This window comes from Corvus brachyrhynchos, unplaced genomic scaffold, assembly GCF_000691975.1.
Source record: "Corvus brachyrhynchos isolate BGI_N302 unplaced genomic scaffold, ASM69197v1 scaffold37, whole genome shotgun sequence".
Lineage (NCBI taxonomy): Eukaryota > Metazoa > Chordata > Aves > Passeriformes > Corvidae > Corvus > Corvus brachyrhynchos.
This window is the reverse complement of record NW_008239289.1, coordinates 166,792-179,657: the sequence shown is the minus strand read 5'-3', so window position 1 is coordinate 179,657 and position 12,866 is coordinate 166,792. Positions and strand designations below refer to the sequence as shown.

General features: G+C 37.6%; 1 protein-coding gene across 7 annotated transcripts in view; it reads right to left on the bottom strand.

Annotated features, from left to right (window-relative positions):
• Window positions 1–12,866, bottom strand: part of FANCC (Fanconi anemia complementation group C) — a 78,463-nt gene that overhangs the window by 31,955 nt on the left and 33,642 nt on the right. The window lies entirely within an intron of this gene.

Genomic DNA, 12,866 nt, shown 5'->3' with positions numbered 1-12,866 from the left:
AGTCATTTCCTCCTTTCAGAAACTCAAGTATTTATACATGCTTTTGTTGAACATCCCTGAGCAACTGCTTCAGAAATCCTGGATTTAGATATATTCAATCTATGTGTTCCATGTTTGATTGATGTGAGAGAGAAGAATCAGCAGAAGTACACCAGAGGTCTAAGAAAATTCACTGTTATCAAAATAAGTTACAAGCATTTGGGATACCTTATTTATCATACTCCAGGATTCTTTTACTACCTTGAAGAGTTATGTTAAATGCCTAAATATCCTTTTCCTTCATTGTAAACCTTTTTTCCTAGATAGCCCTCAACAGGAGAAACTGCTGTTCTATTGCCGTTCAGTGAATTCCCTAAAACCAAAGAGGAGGGAAAATGCTGTTGCAAAACAGAGTTTCAAAGTAGTAACTTACATTCGATTTTTGCATTCTTAAGAAAAAGCAGAAAAGAGCAGATTTTCAAAATGTACAAGCCTCATAATATGTCAAAAGTGAAAGCTAAAATCTATTAAACTGTACAAGACAATATTTTTATTGTCTTTTGCAACTATTACTAAAGTTAAATTTTCTTTTCAGAACATTATCGAGGGTTCAGACAATTAGTTCCTACAAAATAGGACAGTTTGCCAAGTAGAATGAGACAAGGGACCAAACTGCAAGCTGAAAACAAAATAAAAGAGGTGTTACAACAACAAAGCTGGGATCCCACTTTTGTTAGAGGTAAGGAAGGGGCTTGAAAAGTACAAAATCTATTGGATTGCTTAGTGAAAGACTTACAAAAAACTTGACCAGTGACAATAAACACAAAAATCTCTGAAAAGGATTTGACAGGTTGACATGGCAGCTAATGACAGCTAAATGAGGGAGCAGCATAAAACCCCAGATATTCACCTGTAACACTACAGAATTGATTAACTAATGACCCTTTCTGTAACCAGAATTTTCCTAAAGATAAAAATAATCAAACACCTTTTGTGAAGAGTACTTTCAAAAGTACTTTCCCCCTACCCTTGTGTAACGGCCAGTGTTAACCAAGTGATAGAAGAAAAGAGAAGATAAAATTACTATACATCACCAGAGTCTGCATATGTCCTACAACAGTTTCCTGGACTGTTTTTTGGTTTGGTACTGTTTTATGGTTTTGTTTGTTTATTTACTTGTTTGGTGGTTTTTGTTGTTTCATTTTCAATTTACTAGATCCATGCAAGGAATTTGCAGACTTTTTTCTCTTGAAATGTACAAAACCTCTGAACAGCCAGAAGGGGGCAAGGGAAACAAAGGCAAGGAGATACTGTAGTCAAGATGAAAGGAGCTATTAGGTATATATAAGTCAAAAAGGTATTAAAGATGGAAAACATTTAAAATTTAGCTCTATGTCTTATGTATTCCATTTTACTGACACTGTTGCAGTGGAAAGTCTGAGACATCCCTACATGCAACAAACATAAGAGATTTGTTAACGATAAGTTAAAGCATTTGTCTTTTTCAGTTTAAAAGCTTTTTTGCTCTTAAAAGCTTTTCCAGTTAGAACATGAAAATATAAAAGAAACAAACCATTCCAAGAGACACTCTCTAATAAGAAAATCTGACTGAGGAAAAAAAAAAAAAAATCAGGTAATTCTTTTTTTATATTTGTCCATCCTCTTTTGTCCTATATATCATTAACTTGATTATCAAAAAGACAGTGCAAACCAGGAATGGCTAATTTTTAACTAAATGGCAATGAAACAGTTGGGTTTGAAGTTCACAAAGTTTAAAATCCAGTCATTCTCAGATCTAAAGCATTATTTCACATCATACTGTAGAATTTGGTTAAAACTAGCTCCAAGACTGAGTGTAAAACAACATTCTCTTCCATTTAAGTTTCTTCATTCATTTTTGAAATTATCTCTTTCAGAAAGTAGTACAGAGAAATCTAAAAGATTTCAGATTTTCTCACATATACAGCAAGCAATACAAATATTCAAACATAGTGATAGATTCCACTATTACATTATGAATGCCCCCCAAAAGCACTTTGGAACATCAAAAAACATGACATATTACACAGCCACAGTATGGGTTTCTGGGGTCAGAGAGATCAGTAATTTGATCCTGATGACTTTTAAGGAATCATTTCAAGATCAATACCTGCAAGGTATTCAAGTACATGATAAAAAAACTGTCAGTACTAAATGCACTCCTGTATTGATGAAATCAGTCAGAGATCCTATACTACTCCAGCAAAATTAACAACTGTAGATCTACATAATCATCAGTTATTCCTGGCAGTGAATCAATTACCACTCACTGTCTAATCCACTAATACCACATTCTACAAGCCAGGAAAGTGGATCAATCTGCAGCAGAAATGCTGCATTCAAAAGGAAAAATAACAAGGTGTCTTTTGTTTTTGCATTTCCAGAATCAAGGTGGCTAATTTGGGAGAATGAACACCAGTCAGGCATACTGTAATATCAGAAGTGACTATTTTTCTTGATTTCTCTCCACTAAGTAAGTAAGAAGGAAACCACCTTGGTTCTAGTTGCAAGAGAAGAAATCCATCCCCATGGCCTAGGACTAAAGTTCTGTGACAAACTCCCATTCAACCTGAAACTGAATTAATGAATAATAAAGCCCTCACAATGACCAGCTTCTCTGAACAACCTTGCCAGTCGCTTTATTATATTGATGCAATTTATACTGAGTAATACTGCAGATAATTCAAAATCTACCACTGCAGAGAGATTTCTAATATCTTTGACAGGCAGATAATCCTATGAGCATTATCATAAAGACATAAACTCATTTCTTTATCAGTGTAAGCACATTGGTTCATATCTACAAGATCCTATAGTGGAGGCCTGATTTGACATTACTCCTCTGACTTGCAGATTTATATATATAGAGGCTATCCCAAATTAATTCACTCAGGAAAATGGAAGGAATGAGAATAGACTTGAAACTAAAGATTTCTGAGAATACAAATGGAGAAAACAAGTGACTGTTCTGCTGGTTATCACCCCATGTATCTGTCAGTAAAGCTATCCTACAGTAAAGCTATCCTGCTTAACTAACCTGGTCTCCTTCTCTGACAAGGAGATATGTTTACTGGATGAGGAAAAGGCTGTGGATGTTGTATACCTGGATTTTTACATGGAATCATGTTCTGAGTGGGGAATCATCTGCGGAAGGGATCTGCAAGGATCATCGAGTCCATCTCCTGCCCCTGCACAGGACATCCTCAAGAGTCACACCATGTGCCTGAGAGCATTGCCCAAATGCTTTTTGAACTCTGTCAGGCTGGTGCTGTGACCACTTCCCTGGGGAGCCTGTTCCTGTGCCCAACCCCCCTCTGGGTGAAGAACATTTTTCTATTATCCAGCCTAAACCTCCCCCAACACAACTTCATGTCATCTCCTCGGGTCCTGTCACTGGTCATTAGAGAGAAGAGATCAGTGCCTGTCTCTCCTCTTCCCTTCATGAGAATGTTGAATACCCCAATGAGATCTTCCCTTAGTCTCCTCGCTGAAGACCCCAATGAGGTCTCCTGTCAGTCTCCTCTTTTCCAGGCTAAACAAACTGAGTGACATCTGCCACTCCTTGTATGGCTTCCTCTCTAGACCTTTTATCATCTTCATAACTTTACTTAAGTAAAGCCTTTGACACCATTTCCCACAGCACTCTTCTGGAGAAAATGGCTACTCAAGGCCTGAGTATACCCTTTGTGTGTAAAACTGGCTGGATGGCCAGCCCAGAGAGTGGTGGTGAATGAAGTTACATCCAGTTGGTGTCCAGTCACTACTGGTGCTGCCCAGGGCTTAGTGTTGAGGTCATTCCTGTTTAACATCTTTACTGATGATGTGGATAAAGGGAACAAGTGCATGTCACAGCCCATTGGTATGGGGCGTGATGCTCATTATAGATCCTCATCAGGCTGAACAAGACACCAGACCATGTGTCAGGAAACTCCTATTTTATTGCGCAGTTGTCTTAACTACAGCAACCAGCCCACTGCTTAGACTGAAAAGGTGTTGGCTAGCAAGCCCTTAAATACTTACAAGACATGCTGGCTAGCACACCAGTATTTGTGGCTCACAAACCACAACACCCTGACTCAAAGGTGGTGGTTGACAAGCCGTAACATACCTCCACTATCTCCCCACTCCCACAACAAAGTTCAGTATGGAGTATGGGGATAGGGTATGATTTGCTGAGGTAAAGCAAGGGAAGAAAACAAATTGTTATCTCCAGACCTTAGATCTCACAGTGGTCCTGTCATGCAGATGGTCCAGAGCTAGGATATCAAGACAAATAAACAAAAGAGAAAGAGGAGAAAGAGAGAAAAAAGAAAGAAAGCCAGAGAAAAAATAAAGAGGGGACCTGATTCACTCCCTTTTATAGTATACCTGGTGCATGCCTTTTTATGTAAATTAGACTTGTCACACAGTTTTGTTCACTCATGCACAGCCAGCCCTTCTCCAAGAAGTGAGGTGGGGGTGGGGGACTGAGTCTCAAGGCAGAATAGGAACTTGGCTCAGAACAGCACTGCCCCAGCTCCACGGACCCTCTCCTCCAATTACACCTTTCCTGTAGCAATACTCAGAATGTCTGAGACAAAACATGCTCAGATCTGATCCTCTACAGTGCCCCCTCAGTCAGTCTGCAGATGAAACCAAGTTGGGTGGGAGAGCTGATCTGCTGGAGGGTAGGAAGGCTCTGCAGAAAGATCTGCTGATTCAATGGGCTGAGGCCAGTGGTATGAGGTGTGATACGGTGAAGTGCTGGGTCCAACCCTTGGATCACAACAACCCCAGGCAGCACTACAGGCTGGGGCAAGAGAGACTGGAAAGCTGCCCAGCTGAAAAAGGACCTGGGGGTGCTGGTCAACAGTGGCTGGACACAAGCCAGTGTGTGCACAGTTGGCAAAGAAGGCCAATGGCATCCTGGCCTGTATCAGCAATAGTGTGGCCAGCAGGAACAGGGCAGTGACTGTCCCCCTGTACTCAGCACTGGTGAAGCCACACCTTAAATCCCAAGGCCAGTTCTGAAAAGGCGGGAGCGCAGTTCCTGTGAGAGGCAGCTGTGGGAGCCGGGGCTGTTTAGCCTAGAGAAAAGGAGGGGAGACCGTACTGTTCTCTGCAACTGCCTTAAAGGCGGGGGCAGCCAGGTGGGGATTGGTCTCTTCTGTTACAGTCTCAGTGACAGGACAAGAAGACATGGTCTCAAATTGCACCACAGGAGGTTTAGATTGGGTATTAGAAAAAATTTCTTGACAGGGTAGTCAGGCATTGGAATAGGCTGTTCTGTTGGTGGTGGCATCATCACTTCTGGAAGCGTTCAAAAGGTGTGTAGATGTGGCACTTGGAGACATGCTGAGGTGGCAACATGGCAGTGCCGTGTTAATATGGGACTTGGTGATCTTATAGGTCCTTTCCAACCTCCATGATTCTAAAGAGGACTACGCAACTAACACAGTTTTCACATAAGCTAAGCTAAATCTTTTGATACTCCTCTTTAAGTGAAGGCTGATTTCCACGTACTACAAGAGATTTGTTGAGTTACTCCATAACTTTGTTACTCAGAGACAATCATGTCATGAGGCATATGAATCTGTGAAAGCCTGGAAATTACTCTTCTGGAACAGAACTTGTCCCTCCACTTATTTAAGTAAACACAGTCCAAGACAGATACCAACTCATCTAGTGTCCACCAATCCAGCAAGGCAGGAGGCACTTTAATCTCTGATACTGTATTTACCAAGCAGGGGTACAAAAGCTCTTTTACCCCTTTTCTTTCTGAAATAGCCAATATTTTCCTGCACACGTCAATAGGGAAAAATATAGAACCTTGAATTAAAGGCTCAATTACTTCTGAAATTAGACATCAACACATAAACAGAACTTGATTTTTATTACAGGATGGCAAGTTTTATGCCAGTAAGTCTATTTGTGTAGCAATTGTCCTGGAATTTATGACACAGTTTCAAAGACATTCCAGGGGAGCCAGATAAACCAATTTATTTCTGGAAACTTCTCAACACAGTCTTTCCAAAATATTTATGGTTCTGAATGTCCTCAGAAGCAGATGTGAAAATCAACAGCGCCAAAGTATTTTGAACAGCCGAGATGGATGGTTTCACTGGGATAAGCCATTCAAACCTGACACTGATTAAGACTTCCCAATGATGCTACTGAACTCTTTTTTGCCATCTTGGATGAGTCTATCAAAGCAACAGAAGAGTAGGATGGATCTGATTAATCTATCATTTATTCTAAAGAATACTTCTCTTAAGTATATTCTCCTTGAAAACAAAGAGTGCAGTGAGTTTTTGAGAAGAGACCATTAATGACACTTTGCTGAAAATTATGAACTGTGTGAATCTGTTGGAGTAAGTACAGCACAGATACCCAAGGGGAAATTTCTGAAATCTGGTCTAGTAACAGGTTTATTTCTGACCTTTCTATCTGCTTCAAGGGGAACCAGATTTCCTCAGATCTGCTAAAAAAAAAAGCAGGTATAATATGAAAAACTACATCTTATTCAGAGGAAGCTTTAGAAGTAAGTGCTATTTCTTATTCACATTTAACCAGATTTTGGAGAGAATTTCTTGTATGTCAATGATTTCAATAGTCTGTGCAGCAATGTTGTTCTTAGGTGTTTCCTCTACAGCCAGATGGCCCATTGCTTTCAACACAAGTCTAGAAGACAAGAAGTCAAATCTATTTCCAATCTGGCTAAAAAAGTACTTAGAAACTGTATAATTGATTACAACATTAAAGATAAATTAGACAATATTTCCAGTCATTATTAAAAAAAATTAAAATACTATATAATAGGTTTTTTCTAAAAGTACCACACAATAGGATTCTAACAGGCCACATTACTTCCTAAATAATTTAAACAAAGTCCTCAGTAAATAAGATATACACATTGTTCTAATTTATTTAAATATAAGTTAACTTGTTTGTTTGCTAGCTTTCAGCAGCTCAGACCAAACCAAACTCCTGTAAATATTTTTTAGCAACATTTTCTTAGAAGTCCTGCCCAAAGGCCTATGAGTTTTATTGTGTCCCATATCCTCTAGATTAAATGACTGACAATAAAACACAAACAGGTTTGGTATTTTTAAAACCTTCTTACTATGAAATAAACAGCCAGTTCTGAAGAATCATAGTGGCTAAGTCTGTAAATGACAAAGCAGCATGTTCATTTAGAGACCATTCCACCAACTGTTTATGAAATCAATTCTGTGAGTGGGATGCTGACATAACACAATTCGTATTATTTCCACACACTTATCCATTCACAACAAAGTCTGTGACTTTTCATTTTACTTCTAAGACCTCTTGCTCACTTGCTCCATGGCTCCAGTAAAACAGAAAAATAGGTTTCTGCAGACCAAAATCAAAATGTAAAAGAATATGAGGTATCAAACATCATAGAGATCTAAATATAATCTAGCTTTCAAAGCACTGTTTTACTCAAAACAATTCTGTTTTCTCAACAGTTTATAAAATTCTCAGTGTATCAATTAGAGGAAATTACATGGCATATATTTGTGAACAACAACTATCAGTATGTAAGAGCATATTTTATACACTAAAAAATAGTAAAAAATTGTTAAAAATATCCTTAAATATACCATCGATAATGTAACCAAAATGTGGAATTTCTCCTTTAAAACTGGTAAAAGTACATTTCAGACAGACAAAATGTTAAATTACATACATACATACATACATTTCAATGATTAGCTAGTCAACATAACCTGTTTACTTTACCAAACTGAGTCTATTCCAGTAACCACTCAGAGCTTCTGCAAAAAAGAAATCACTTCAGTTTCAATTAACATTAAGAAAGCTTGAAATATTCTTAAGTAATTTAGTTAATTAGGGCCAAAGTCCCTAAGTATAGGGCTAGGAGGGGTTTCCTTCCTATATTTCTTTCTGACATTTACTGTCAGGAAGTTTTCTTATTTCAGCACAGTTTATGGATACATGCATCTACGGGATGGTTTTGATCAGCTAAATTCTATACCAGCACACTAAATAAAACTGCTGGCCACAAGTACATGTTCTGGATTTACTGAAGCTTCTCATTTTAGTCCTTCTTCACTTGGAAGGAACGTCTGACATATGCCTACATCTAAATCTCCATTGATAACCATGACAGACTAGTTGATCATAAACAAATTATTCTGCTAAACACTCCTACAGAGACAAGGATCGTGCCATTTAAGCATGTGATCAAGTTACAGAAAATCTGCAGATAAATGACTAGACTGAATTAATTTTGCTTTTGTGTTAAAAACAAAAACCCCAGGAATAATACTATTCTTTCAGAAAATTAATACACAGACTTCATTGCTTTTCACATATTCCCAGACACAAAAACACAGATTCTGTGAAGTTCTCCACACTATATCTGATGTAATAGAGCCCTTAACCCTGTTCTGTCCCTGAAGAATGTAAGCAGGCTCATTTTCAGTCAGTGTTTGCAGTAAAGGTGCTTTAAATGCTCTTACATTAGGCCAATTTCCTTAACTTAATGTTTTAACAATCGTAACTACAATTTGCTCTTTAAAAATAGTAAAAAAGTATGGCAAAAATACCTTACAGGACCATGAAAACCTACTAGAAAAACTTAACTGAAAAAAAGTCAAAAAACCATTGAGACAAATATGCTTTTTCCTTAAAGTATGCTATGAACTGTATTACTCTTGCTCATATATGTAGCTTAGTAAAAAGACTAGGCTCATATTCTACCTCTGTTTCCTAAAATGGATGAAAAATGTTACATGATCCTAATTTCCAAATGAAATGTGGAAAAGAAAATTATGGGGAGGGGAAGGGAAGGCTGCATTGTTGTTCCCTCACCAATTCAAGCTCAGTTACATTCTGTGACACCGCTACAGTGAAAACATGTTGCACTACTACTGTGGCTAAGGCCATGCATCTTTTTAATGGATGAGTTCCAAAGCCTAAGCTCCATCTGCAAGTCACTAACAAAACCCTCAGAAATCATAAGAAAGAAGCTGAAGAACTGTCGGGCTGGCAAGCTTTGAGTCTGCTCTTGGCCTCAGACAGGAAAAGCAGTTTCAAATCTCCTTCCCTTTTCGCTCTCCTTTCTCTTTAAGAAACACCCACCTAGAAAGTGCTATTACTCTTCTTCTTAAAAGAGGGGAGACTTTTGATGCTGAAATAAAACACACATTTACACTAACTTACAAAAGGAAATTCAATAGCTCTACTGGAGTCAACCATAAATCTTTTTTCTTTTTTTTTAAAGCTCTCTGGTTTAACTAGCCAGAGATTTAGAATTAATTTCCTTCTTCCCTCCACAATTTTCAAAAGCCAAAATACAAGCTTCCCACTGAAGAATTCCTTAAATCCACACAAAAATGATGTGGAAAAGAGAGATGAATAAGTTTAGAAAGAGTGGATGGATTGAAAAATGTTTTCACTTTTAATCTGTGAGTTCCATGATTTCTAGAAAAATTATAATCTCAAATTTATGCTTTTTTCAATGAATATATGTACCCAATGTCTGATTTTTATATTTCCAGTAGGTACCCACTGCAAATACTATACCTAATTTACAATGATATTCAGGAAAAATTAATCACTTTGGGTTTGGATTTCCTACATATCATGCCATTAAAAGTTTAAGGGGACAAAAATGTCCACTGAACTTCTTAGCAAAAAACCCACAAAATACACCTATAATGGTGATACAACAACTGCTGGTCACAGTTATGCTAGATTGAGCAAAAGTATCTAATGCCACTAGAATTTCTTCAAATAGAGACTTTTTTTTATGTCTCAGCAACAAATCATTATTCTTTACTAGAGCCACCTGGCACAACTAAAGTGCTCTGAGAAATGTCAGTTGGCTAGCAAATTGTGACACTTGCTGTTAAAGCTCAAGCAGCCTTGCAGGGAAGTAGAATTCTTGGTTTCTCATTTTGCTCTTCGACATACTTAGCTTCTGTTTATTTTGGCCCAGAAGTCAAGAAATCCTTTATAATCATGTTAGCTTGGCATTGTTAAAGAACTGTATTTGAAGAAGAGAGGTCTATTTTCTCCCAGCCCATTCATAATATTGTTCTATTTTCAACCAGAAGACTATGGTAATGCTTGCAAATTTGAAAACATTGCAAATTCACTTACATCCTACCAAGGTAACTATCTACAGGTGACCAGAGAAGGTCCAAATCAGCTTAAAATGCTGATTCTCAAAAGAGCTAGTGAGAAGACTAACTAACTATTTAGATGTATAATCTTCAAAATGTTAGAAATTACCAAGAACTCCCTCTGGCTGACTTTACAAAAATTGAAAGAGCAACAGCAGTGAACTCAGAAAAACTTCAAGACAACAAGGATTAGAAATCATTTATGTGCTGTATGTGAAAAGCCATCTTCATTCTAAAATGTTTTCTCACTATGTTAAAACGCTCCAGCCCCTGTCCCTTCTTGTACAAATAGGTTTAACATCTTTTATCACCCTCCCATCCTTTGTGAACTAAATGGTTTTACAACATATTCTACTAGAAATCTTGAATATGTACTATCACTGTATCAATTACTCATCTTTGATTCATCAGTCAATTCCCATTTTCACTGCAATATTCCCCCTCAACCAGAAGCCACCCGCTCTAACCACACCTAAGAATTTTGGGGTCTTTAACCTTTAACAGAACTGTACATTAACAAGTTTAAGAGGCAGATGTGTCAAATTTTTAGCAAACACTGCTATGAGACATGGGTTTCCTAAGGTGTGTACACCTTAGGAAGTGCACTCACTTCAAAAGGATAAAGTCCTTGTTACCTGGAACACAAACTAGTGGCACATAGGACAGAGAAAAGTGCCTGCTCTTTACTCCCTTGGGACTCATTGCAGAGCAAGCTGACTTGATTCTTAAAACTGAATTTTAACAATTATTTTAAAAGTTGAAAAGTCCCTTATTGCAATAGGAGTTCAATAAGTGATTGGGTTTTAATTAATTGCATCAGATCTTAAACACATGCCTATATTTCATTTGAGTCTTTTGTCCTCTGTTTTGATTCAAAAGAAAATTGACTTTGAACTATCAGTTACCCAGTCACACTTGAGACATTTCTTTCAAGCTCATTTACATACTTGATTCCACATATGCCTAATTACAATGTAAAAACTCATCTATCAAAATACATCCTTTCATGCACATGCACTTATAAAACAGAAGAAATCATCTGTTCTCAACTGCCGCTGATTTACATACTCAAAAAAAGGCCTGTAAATGTTGTGTAACTATTTCCATGACACCAAGTTTAGCTGCTTAAATCTATTCCGTGAAACTCAAAATTCCAGATGAGTATATGTCAAACATCAAGGAGGTGAAATCAGCTTCCAAAGGAGTAACTGGCCACAAGGTGAAAAAAACCCAGTAATTTCCCCTTCATTCTGGCTGGAGAAAAAGTACTCTGCTAATGGCTAGAGAGACAATAAAGCATTTTACAGAAACAGCAAAACCACACTGGGCATTGAAGGAAAAAAGTGGGAGAACGAAAACAAGATGAAAAGCTTTTAAATTAAACATAATACAGCATTTAACGTAACGGCAGAGGTTATTTCTTGCTGCAAAAACTACCAAAACATTCAGGTTTTAAAGTAATACGTATTTTAATAACAAAAGCCCCAACAGAGCACAACAAACATTTTAAAGAGCCCATAGATAGTACATTATATACTATTTACTTCAAGCAGAACTGATTTGGTAGGTAACAGCTGACAGAAGCAAGCAGCCAAAAGGAGGGGTGAAGGGAAGCTGTATTTTTTCACAATTAAAAACCCTTAATGGTCTGTGGAATGCTGTTTACTTCAGCTCTGTTTTACAACCACTGGTGCATGGAGAGGGGATTGACTGAAATGTTTGCAGCCTGTGGCCACCCACATTATGGGAAGCACTATGATTAAAGAGAATGCTACGTTGTTGTATCTGCCAGCAGTCTGTTCCATGCTGTAATTATTATACTTGCTGTCTTCTTATAATCTATTGCATCTGTTGCGGCAAGACCCCAGTGTAAGCACTGTCCAACAAGAAAACCATTGAACTTGAATAGCAAGTTATTTTTAATGTGTACAAATGGTCTGAAGACTGGACACTTTAAATACTTCTCTTTTAAGTTTATGACAACATTTTGCCTTGTAGGATAGCCAGTCACATCTACCACTGAAATACTCACTTTGACCTAACTACCAAAAGATATAGACTGACACACCACCCATTCATCCCACATCTTTATAATGAGCTAAGTTGTTGCATTAGATCTTTAAAGCACAAGAACTGTGTGAATTCTAGATTAGACATGTCTCTAGAGAGTACTAAAATACCAGAATTCCATCTGTCACTTTGTTATTATATACACTGAACATTTCTGATGACCCTGTAACTTCTCCCTTTCTCTTTAAGAATATTTAATATTTAATAGCAATAACAACCTTGAAAACAATAAAATAAGCCCTAAACACCAAAACAAGTAGCAGTTCTCTAAGCAGAAATTTTGAATTCTGATCTCTGCAATAAGTCGTAAAGGAGTTCAAAACATACTACATGCATTCTCTTGATTTTGTTCCGTGTTTCATCACATGAAATTAAGCAGTACAACACCATTGTTGGAAGCACAACACACAGCTGTTATTGCACTCTTCTCTAACAAATTTATGAGGCAGCATTTCAACAATTTTGCCAGGAGTTGGCTGCAGATGCTCCTGTGAAAAGCACAGATTGTCTACTGGCTGTAACTATGGGGTATTACACTAACCAGTGTGCCACCACCTAGCAAAAGAGGGAAGAAGGATATATCACAAGCAAGGCTGAATGAAAACAATCAAGGACTGAGTAACT